General features: G+C 39.9%; 1 long non-coding RNA gene across 2 annotated transcripts; it reads left to right on the plus strand.

Moving 5' to 3' along the window:
- Window positions 1–2442: 2442 nt before the first annotated feature.
- LOC118470867 (uncharacterized) lies at window positions 2443–11167 on the plus strand. 2 transcript variants are annotated; one of them, XR_004848041.2, is made up of 4 exons: window positions 2443–2557; window positions 2658–2701; window positions 8925–9162; window positions 9294–11167. It is a non-coding gene; the product is annotated as an uncharacterized LOC118470867 (long non-coding RNA). The 2 variants fall into 2 exon arrangements; XR_004848042.2 differs by having other exon boundaries at window positions 8925–9105.
- The last annotated feature ends 253 nt before the right edge of the window (window positions 11168–11420 follow it).

Here is an 11420-nt window from a genome sequence, read left to right on the forward strand (position 1 = left end):
GAGGTTTACATCACAAATATTTATTCCACCTTGTCACTGTCATCTGCTGAATTTGTAGATTTCACAACAGCAATAAAGGGTCCCCACACTTTGTCAAACAAATCCTGTGTCCTTTCTCATACATATGTCACTCTCTCTAGAAGAAAGGTTATTAACATTTGCCTCAGTTAGTGTACCAAACCTGGTATGCAAGTTTTTTCCAGAAGAGTGCGAGTAATTTTTTAGCATGCATGAGGCTCAAATCTATTATTATACGCTGACTCTTGGTGTATTTATGTTGCTTTGGATAAAGTCCCAAAATAAAGAAAACAGGATTCACTGAGATAGTTTTAGAAATAATGTTTTCTATTGTTTCTTTAACCTCTCCCCAGAATTTTTTAACCTTGGAGCAGTCCTACATACAATGAAGAAAGGTTCTCTTTTCCTCATTACATTTTACACATAAATCAGGAATTGTACTTATTTAGTTAACTAAATAAGTACAATTTATAAGCTATATAATACATGTATTATATTATATATATAATAATATATATATATAATATACACTACCTTTCAAAAGTTTGGGATCACTGTGAAATGTCCTTGTTTTTGAAAGAAAAGCTGTTTTCTTTTTCAATGAAGATAACATTAAACGAATCATAAATCCAGTCTAGACATTGTTAATGTCATAAATGACTATTCTAGCTGGAAACAGCTGATTTTTAATGGAATATCTCCATAGGGGTACAGAGGAACATTTCCAGCAACCATCACTCCTGTGTTCTAATGCTACATTGTGTTAGCTAATGATGTTGAAAGGCTAACTGATGATTAGAAAACCCTTGTGCAATTATGTTAGCACATAAATAAAAGTGAGAATTTTCATGGAAAACTTGAAATTGCCTGGGCGACCCCAAACTTTTGAACAGTAGTGTACATATATGGTCTCATTACTTATTTGTACTGTAACAGTTTAAATTAGGTATTGATTCTTACTTCATCTTACTGTTAAACCACCTGAATAATACTTCGTAAGCCCTCCTGCATGGACACTGCACCTGTGAGGGTGTCCTGCGGTGTTTGGCACATGGGGCATTGGCATCGGATCCTTTGGGTTACTGGGTGGGGCCTCTGTGGATTAGGCTCCTTCTGGTAAATCCCGCAGATACTTGATCCGGTTGGGATCTGGGGAGTTTGTTGGTCAGTCAACTTCTTGGATGCTTTGTCGTGTTCACTGAGTCATTTATGAGCAGATTTTATTGTGTGGTGAGCACATTGTTCTGCTGGAGTCTGCTGCTATTGGGGAGTGCTGTTGCCATGGAGGGTGTGCTTGATCTGTAACAATGTTTAGGCGGGTGGTACATGTCAAATTAACATCCACAAGAAGGCTGATCCACGGTTTCCCAATAGAATATGGCATTGTAACAAGATGATCAGTGCTTTTGATCTGTCATTGGTGTTACTGTTGTTGCTGGTCAATGTGTAAAGCAATTGTATGTGACTCGATGCTAATGTGTCATTTAATAGGATTATATGCATTTTGTGGGTTTTTCAAAATGACTTTTTTATTTAGTTGAATGGAACTTTTTACTTCTAAAGCAGTGCTAATAAGCCTTTCACTCATCCAATCTAACTATACTTTCCCAAAGAATTTTATATCTAAAAATGTAAAAGTACCTTTTTAAATTGCTCATCAATGCATTAGTTCCCGTTTTTAAAAAACTACTGTCAACTCCTGTCTGACCTTCGTCCAAAATGACTGTAAATATTCCACAGAAGGCTCCAAAGGGAATTGAAACCCCCAACATGAACTTGATCTGACACCCCGAGGCACAAAGCAGCAATTACAGACACAAATTACTCCTGTTATCATGAAAGTACTCCTCGCGTTTCCTTCGCCTGGAATCATGTTGATGTTTCACTCAAATGAGAGTCTTTGATGAGACAGTGATACTGAGCCCTCTTTAAAATGCCTGTGTGTTTTACACGGACAGGACGAGATAATGACTGTGCAGCTATGGCTACGAACACATGAACACATTGGCATTTCCTCCCTCTGAGAACACAGCCCGCAATCAGGCCCTGAAACACTGACTCATCAAGACACATACTGTAACGGGGGGAGAGAACGAGAGCGAAAGGAGAAAAACCAGAACTTGTCATTTGTTTCATGCGTTTATCATGTCGTTGGTGTCAGGTGTTACCTTAATGAGAGCGTGCAGAACTTTACAAAGGATTTCATGTGGTCTCTGGTGCAGATGTCAGTGTGCTTTTCCAGCTGTGGGATTGAATATGAAGTGAGAGTTGTGGAATGACATGAGTAGCTTCTTTTACCCAGTGAGGAGAGGGCGGAGGCGTGCAGAAGAGCTGTGGTTACTCTTCTCTGGAGCAACATTTGATGCTGATCTGCCATACAAGGCCAAAGAATGTCAACTATGAGGGAGGGCATGGAGTGTAGAAAGAAAACTCTGCTGCCTTCGTATCTCAAGATGCACGCATTTACTTCGCACACACACGCACACACTCACACACACACAGAAATATTGAAGAATCAACAGTTCCCAGGCCTCAGGAGGTAGAAGCTATGCAAACTCAGCTGCTTTGACTTACAGTAAGAAAGTAAGCTCCTTGGCTAAACCACAATCTGAACACAGATCTGTTTTCTCTTCTTGCAGAGAGCTGAGCTAAGACCATTTGCACAGACTCCAAAGGGCTAGAGGTAAAAACATTGATTCTTGCACCATGTTTTTGCCCAAAATGCCAAAAAAAAAATGCTGCTTAATCTCATTTTCACTCACTGCTTGGTTGGGTTGTCTCCTTGGTTGAGTTTAGGGAAAGACTCTATTTAGGATGTTCCCACATTTTCATAGGTCTAACAAAGTACCCTGTGAGTTGAAAAATGATGCTGAAGGGCACAGATTGTATTTAACTATGGTGCCAAGGGATCATGTCTGAGAACAGGCTTAGAAAGCTGACAGAGGTGTAGGATTGTAAACGCATAATAAGAGCTTGATCATACTGGCATTTACAAAAGCAAACCCCAAGACAGAAAGCTGTTAATTCCAAAGGAAATGATCAGTAGATCAGATGTGAGGTAAATTTGCTCAGCACTCTGTCCAGCCAGTGCTGACCTGTGAGGGAACTAGGACAGGCTGAAACAACATAGTTGCATCAGTATTGTGGTGAAAAAAGAGTGAGTGGTACTTCTCTTTAACTGAAGCCTTTTCGCACACGTTATTAGGAAACTGCTGTTGCTGCATTCGTTTCTTTCATTCAGGTTGGTAAAGGGCTCATTTTCCTGTACTGATCCCAGACAGCATCTGTTGTTTAAACAAAACCTTTATGGGAACGGTTTTAGAGTGTGGCGTATTGTGTGTAACAGGTCACCTAATACTACTATGACCAAAATGAATGCAGCATTGTTGTGTTTCATTTCTGTTTCCTCAAGTTGTTGTCAGACAGGTTCAAACACAGACCAGTGTTCACAGGCTCATTGTTAAAAAGGTGTTAGTCACTCTAATTCAGAATGTTAATGAAGGAAAACATTTTTGCCAGAGTTTTTCAGATCTCACCGTGATCTGGTGATGAGGGAAGAGAAATTGTTTTATGTCAGAATTCTCCAAAGTGTTTCTTCTGCTCAAAGTTGTTCAGTTTGGCCTCACGGTTAAGGGGCTGGTACTGATTGAATTAGCAGACATTTCTGAGGCTAAATCGGAAAAAATAAGAGCTTTAGGCTGAAGAATTACACTCCAATTAAAACGTTACTCTAAACTCAGTCAGGTAATTTCAGTTGTTAATGATAACTGTGTAACAACTATCTATCATACAATCAACAACACAGGGCACAGTAGCCATCTACACAATCTAATCTTGCTTTAAGAAAGAGATTTCAGTGCTGCTGACTTGATACCATAAATGTGGTACAAACAGGCGCTTCGGTGACAGAAAACCATTTTGAACAAACAGCACACAACAACAGCACAAAATGAAACCCTGTCTTTGGTTAGATAAAACCAAAGTTAACTAGTCTGGATCAGATGTTGTTTGGTTTGTTGGGTGTGGCTACATGAATGCAAAATATGTAGAAGGCAAGACATTCATAGATGTATAGATGATGAAAAAAGAATAAAACAATGAACTCAGTCTCAACAAGGTTGGCAGGAGAGGGATTTTCCAATATGATAATGAGTCCACTGCATCAATCACACGAGAGTTTTTAATGAAGAAAAAACACTGAAAACTGTAATCTGGCCATAAATGTTGCCTGACTTCAATCCAACAGAACACTTTTGGGGTATTTTAAAGTGGAGGGTAGTGCAGCAACCCCCACCCCTGGATCCACTGATTTGTTAAAGATTTATGTGTCAATGCGAGATAGTTGCACAGCGTCACTGTAACTCTGACGACAAGTGAACAGTACATCAGCTGCCTGCTGATGATCACATGATTGCGATCCTACTACAGATCAACCGCTGTGGACTTATCGGGACTTATTCCTTTGAAATCATACGACTGAGCAGCCTTGGCAGAGTACTGTGCTCTCTGAGTGCTTTTCTTGTTATTCTTGGGCTAAAAATCTATACAAATAAATCTCCATTTCAAGAGGAGGGTGCATTACTGGAAAAGGAGTGTTGATGTTTACGTAGTTAGCAAGTGCCAGCTTAATGTACCTCTGATCCAGCTGCCCTCCTGACAGGGCTTCCATCCATCCATCCATTATCTAAACACCACTTAATCCTCATTAGGGTCGCGGGGGTTGGAGTCTATCCCAGCTGACTTAGGGTGAAGGCAGGGGACACCCTGGACAGGTCACCAGTCTATCACAGGACTACACAGAGAAAATCACACTCACATTCACGCCTATGGACAATTTAGAGTTACCAATTAACCTCAGCACTGCAGGAGGAAGCCAGAGAACCTGGAGAAAAAACCCATGCATGCACAGGGAGAACATACAAACTCCATGCAGAAAGATCCCAGGAAGGCAAACTGAGGATCTTCTAGCTGCAAAGCGAAAGTGCTAACCACCTAGCCACTGTGCAGCCTTGACAGAGCTTGCAGTCATAAGATATATTTGTACATTTAGACTTTTGTATATTGTAAATTAAAGACTCCCTCTTATGAAAATCACGTTTTTCACCTTGTTAATACGTCCATATGGTGTTTTTATGTGCTGAAGACACAACATAAGGAAAATAAGCATTTAAGGCTATGCTTGAGCATTTGCACCTTGAAGATCCAGTGTACTACACATATCTCAAAAGCATCGATTGACAGACTTTTGGAATAAACCGAAGATCCTACTTCTGTCAACAGGGTGGGGCTTTCAGGATCAAGTTTCAGTTTTCCATGGTATACTACCAGTCAGACGTTTGAACACCTTCTCATTGTGTTGCTTTTTATTAATTTCTATTATTTTCTACGTTGTAGAGTAATACTGAAGGTTAACTTATTTTTGTTTACAGCATAATTCCGTATGTATTCTTTTCTAGTTTCGATGTCTTCACTATTAATCTACAACGTATAAAATCATTAAATAAAAACCACTGAATGAGAAGATGTCCAAACTTTTGACTGTTAGTGTAGCACTGAGTAGTTTTTCAGTGTGAAGCAGAGTCGTAGGTGAACTGGTGTGCTCAAGTTTCAGTGAGTCGTAAGGTTGGGTGGAGGAAGAGACAGTGACTGGTGTAAAGTTACATCTCAGCCATTTTGGGGCAGGAAGGGATTATTTTCATGGAAAAAATGCTTAATGTGTCACGGTGAACCACAAAGATGAGTCGAAGGGGTTAAATCAATGACAAGACACAAACTTTAACATCAAGGAACTAAATAAAATGCAAAAAAATGCAATACTGAGCTCTTATGATTGCAACCATACGGAATAAAGTTGCTTTATTGCATTACATTATAAAAATGTGTTCACATTACACAACAGGAACTTTAGAAACCAGTTAGTTATTACACAGTGGAGCCTACTGTCTTTACAAAGCAATGATGGCAATCTAGAAATGGGTTATTAAAGTCAAGTAGCCTAATCAAATAAGGTCACAATCCTAAACTTATTGATCATTCTACACAGTACATTAGAATCAAACAATCAAGTCATATTTGAGCAAGGAAAGGTGGAATTTTTGGAGCAAGGTTCAAACAAACACACTGCCTCTGTTTCTTTGGCACTAATAAACATTTTCTTGTTGGTCACCACACACCCAGACATAACTGTGATTATCAATGAGGTCACGAGAAGATCATTTGTTTGTGGGAATCCATTGATGAATGAAACGTGTGATTGATGTTACACGTAAGTAAAGGCAGCATATGGTCAATCCAGACTGTGGCCATTTTCATATTAACACCTGTAGCAGCTCAGTCTCAGCCCATTATAAAAAGGCTGCTAATCCACTGGATCCTGTTAAACTCACACTCACACACCCACACTCCCCCAACCCCCTTCCAAGTTAATTAGATTGCAGTCAGTTTAGAGGAGAGAGTTTTGGGAGTCATCTGGAGCTTCCAGTAAGCGCCCGTTGTGGTGCTGCAATGTTAATAGTCCTGGATTAGAGAGACAATGGAGGTGTTGCTGGGATCAAGCTGTGAGGAGGCAGGGTTCACAGATGGGATCGGCATAGCTGCAGGGCCGTGCTGCACACACACACACAATCACAAACACACACCAGGGACACAGAAAGTCAACGCAACTATGTAAAAAATCGACAATGGTGCACATGTCTACATAGACACACACAAAAGCTTATTACACGCACACGCTGCTGCTTTCACATTTACTTTTCACACATTTGCTCCACCGTTAAGAATCACATTATCAGATTGCAGAGTTACAGATGAAACTATTCTAACCTCAAACACACACACATACTGCACACACAAACACGTTACCTAATCCATTTTTTACAGACGCCACCTCCATTGTCAAGAATCGCATTGTGGCATTGCGCAATCACAGACAAAAGCATTTCTGATTTAAGATCCTTTATTTGAGTTCCAATCGCTAATCCGCACAGTTTACAGACGAGAACAGGATCTGTGTGTGCGTTTGACTCACTGTGTGTGAGTCCATGATCTTGGAATGCCCTTTTCCATTGTGCCAGATGCTTTTGATGTTGGCAACACGCTGTGGTTGAAAATAATCGACAGATAAAGAAGGACTAGAGCGGCCAGAGGGCACACACGGATTGGAGGGTAACTCTGAAAAGCCAAATGGAAAGAGATTCTAGTAGAGAAGCTATGCACTAAATGCCAACACATGCAAGGAATGCTGGACTGTGGACAGAGTCACTATCACAGAAATGAGAGACAAAGGATGGTTGCATGTTGAGATATTAACACACCCTGATCACAGTGTGTGCCAAGAAACACCCCCAACACCCCACCCCGACTCTCAATGCACACAACAGCTTCCCACGCATAGCTGACTAATATGTGTCAACCTGCTACAATCTAGTCATAGCTCCCCAGAGAATAGTTTGATTGGCACACACACTCTAAAAGGCAGGGTGAGAATAAAAATTAAATGTCACCCTGCTAATATGGCGGGTGAATACATAATCTGATGCAGATGGGGGTTAAAATGTATTTATAGATGATCCTCAGGGGTTTTATTAGCTGACATTACCAGCTGGGTTATGTTTGGTTCAGCACAAAATAGATAATAGATAATAAATATAAATAATTTAGCAAACACAGGGGTGTGGTAGATGCAGCTTCTCCTTGAATTTCCTGTTCTGCAAACAGACTCACATGATGTTTGAGTTGGTGTCCTAAAGCTGATGATGCCGTATCAGTTACTTACTGTATGTGTTGTTTGTCTGGGGACAAACAGCAATAAACTTTAATTCAGTGTGAAACTGAAAATCGGATTATGCAATAATCTGATTCATCCTCAGACTGCAGATAAACAGCTTTATATTCTCAACATAGCAGGATTTTGAACATCTGCTGGGAACATGAAAAGCATCATGTACAATCTGGTGACTCATGTATTTGCAGCGTCAGTGTCTTCTGTAATGCTTTTTCTATATGGCTACCAACTGGTAGCAGCATATAGGGAATCAGGGTGTAGCACATTCGGAAAGACATGTTACCAACCATATATTCAATTACTAAAATAATCAATAGCTGCAGCCCTGAATTAGACTGTAAGTGCTTTTTAATTACACAGTACATATATTCAATAATTACAAGGAACAGGGAAGCCTCTGTGTACTTACACAACAGCTATGTCATGAATGTGGCACTGGGCTTTTCTCTAACATCAGTTTTGATCATCAAATACTACACTACTATTCTCTAGTAAGTGAAATTTAAAGATCCTAAAATGGCTTTTTGAAGCTTAAGTACATTATAATTCAATAAGAAGAAATCACAATGGAATATCATTGGCACCAAGACCTTGTTTTATCCATTTTACTTATAAAATGGCATTACTTGCATTCTAACTGGTAGTAAGTTCTAAAACCTGAAGCTGTTGCAATCTCTTTTCACATCCATTGTGTCTTAAGTCCTAATACGCAATCTGTGATCCAGTGCTTCTGTGTCTTCAGGTCAAATATGACTCATTAATGCATCTCATTACTCATCTTTTCAAAAAACTTCCAGCCTACTTCTATCACCTTCTGCTGTAGCAAACAAAGCAGCTTATTATCGTAGCCTTCAAGAAACAAATCATACATACACACCTTAAAATAGGAAGATTTTACACAACAAAAGCTTCTCCTTCACTCATGCCTGTTCTCTAACATTTTAACATTTAAAAGGCAGCGAGCTACCCATTAATCCATTATGGCCTTTTACTCTACTTTTCATCTGCACTTTCTTAATGGCATAAATGAGAACTCTTGATATGTGCAGCTGCCCCAGTGGGCTGGTATGTAATCATTAATCAGCCTTGTCCAAATTATCCTGTCATCTTGTTTTTCACACAGACGCCACAGACTCGCTTCCTTCCTTTGGTGACACCGACACACCAGAGGTTTAAAACCCTTGAGGATGTTTCGCCTGGCTGTGGTTTCAGTAAAGAACACCAGTACAGTCAGAGGACAATGGAGGAGGTGGTAAACAGGAGGCTGAGAAAGAAGAGAAAGAGAAGGCCACATGGGAACACACGTAAGGCCAAGAATGGGCTAATCCTTTTGGGAAATGTCAAACAAATCAACATGATGAGTATGGCTTCTGATTATTTATTTAAGTCCACATCTTTAAAGCTAAAGCCATGACGAGGTGCTGAGGAATTGCTCATGATTTCTCCATGTTTTATCTCTCTGCATGAATATGAATGCCCATCCCCCTTTTAGTTCCTGCAGTGAAAGCAGGCAGGCTGGTAAAGTTGGGGGCAGGGCGGCTCTCTCTCCCTTCCTTTCTGTCTCTAGAGCCCGTTGACAGCTGCTCAGGGAGGCCTGGGGCTGCTGCTTATGGCTGAGCCGAGCCACAGCCGCATCCTGGAAGACTCAGCGAAGAAGCCATTCAAGCTCACGGCCTCAAACTGGAGCAACCCGAAATAAAAACGGCCTTGACAAAGAAGACCTGATGTGTGCTCAGTGTGTTTACTTGTGTTAATATTTGAGGAAACCCGGCGTGTCTGACGGGGAAGGACGGAAGCATGACACACGAATGCGCCACTGTTCAAAGGTTTAAAGTCCATCATAAGTGACGGCCGCTTCCTGCCGGGATCCACACTGTGATTACTCAGGTCTCATGGCTTGACCCACAGGCAGTCACGAAAATTGTCAAGAACCACACCCTTGTCCTTGAGTAATGTATCTATTCTCTTCCTGGAATTGCATAAGGCAAGTCTGGGAAAGGCTGCATACTTGGCAAACCATATGCTGGGAGAAATTCAAAAGTTGCATAATGTAGTTATTGTTAAGGAACATCTAAATCCTGGAATGTCCTTTACCAAGAAATAGAATCACTTTAATAGCCAGCGGGGAGACACAAGTTTCAATACTTATTCTCAACTCGCTAAGCTATAAATGCACAAAAGAAGGACAGAAAATGATCAATATAAACAGCATTTATTGTCCTTAATACTTTATAAATGCAGAGAGAGAAGGGGAAGCAAGCTGCTACTGAATGTAAATAAGATACCGAAGTGGTTAAACCCCAAATGATTAGCCAGGATCAATAAAAACGACTCAATTTCAAAAGCCTGGCCAGCAAACTTAGGCTGTCAATACAGATGACAACGGTGAGAAATGACTCTGAGGCATCAAGGACAAAGGAGGTGACAGCTCTCCTCTGCACAGCCCTGGAGACACGCCAAGGCCTGTTTTTGAAGCCACCATGCTCTTTGCCTAGCAACTCCACGGACAGGTGGAGAGCGTCACATAAACACAGACACGTCGGGCTACATGCTTCTCATTTTTACCATGACTGTAACGCATGGAGGAGTTTATTTTCACACATCTGAAGAGCAAAGGTGTGTTCAGAGGTAGAAAACAAAAAAGGAAAAAAAAAGAAAACAACTTCCTTATAAGTAGCATTGTGTTTTTTATTGGTCTAATAAGTCCAACTTACTGCTCTGTTGGTACCAAGACTATGGAAGTCTATTTACAACAACAAGAAATAAAAATGTTCATGGTAAACCCAAACTACAAAATGAAAAGCTACAAATAAGATATTTATCCTGATAAAATTCAGAATTTGACCTTTACCTTGTTGTACTTTTGCATTACTAGCTTACTAGTTTTTATTTCTATCCATTATTTTTTATTGCTTAACTAATAATCGTCTGTTACTTTTTTCACTACGCAAATTTTTACTTTTGAATTGACTAATAACTTGAGATCAACATCTTGACTTTTTTTTGCTCATAATTTTGAATTTTTTCTCTCAGTTTTGATTTACCGGGAGCTTTTTTAAAATTTTTGATGTGATTTGGTAAAGAGTTAGTTTATAATTTTAGTTTTAGTAAGTTAGTATATATGAATACTGTGAATGAACATCTCTGGGAACTCCTTCAAGACTGCTGGAAAACCTTTTCAGGTGATCACCTCATGAACCTCATCGAGAGAATGTCAACAGCGTGCAAAGCCGTAATCAAAGCAAAGGGTGGCTATTTTGAAGAATCTAAAATATAAAACGTGCTTTGACTTATTTCACACTTTTTTCTCTACTGCATAATTCCATATGTGTTCATTCATAGTTCTGATGCCTTCAGTGAGAATCTACAATGTAAATTGTCATGAAAATAAAGAAAAAACATGAAATGAGAAGGTGTGTCCAAACTTTTGACTGCTAGTGTATATATTATTTATCTTAAGGGTATCATGAATACGTTTTTTCCATCTACTTTTCCCTTTTCTTGGCTGACATGGCCCTCCATACTTGGTTATATCCGCTTCTACAGTTTCTTGACCACTGACTAACCAGAGCCTCTCCAGTTTTAGCTAAATTCCCGGGGACGATTACATTGACATCCG

Source organism: Amphiprion ocellaris, chromosome 16 (assembly GCF_022539595.1).
Source record: "Amphiprion ocellaris isolate individual 3 ecotype Okinawa chromosome 16, ASM2253959v1, whole genome shotgun sequence".
Lineage (NCBI taxonomy): Eukaryota > Metazoa > Chordata > Actinopteri > Pomacentridae > Amphiprion > Amphiprion ocellaris.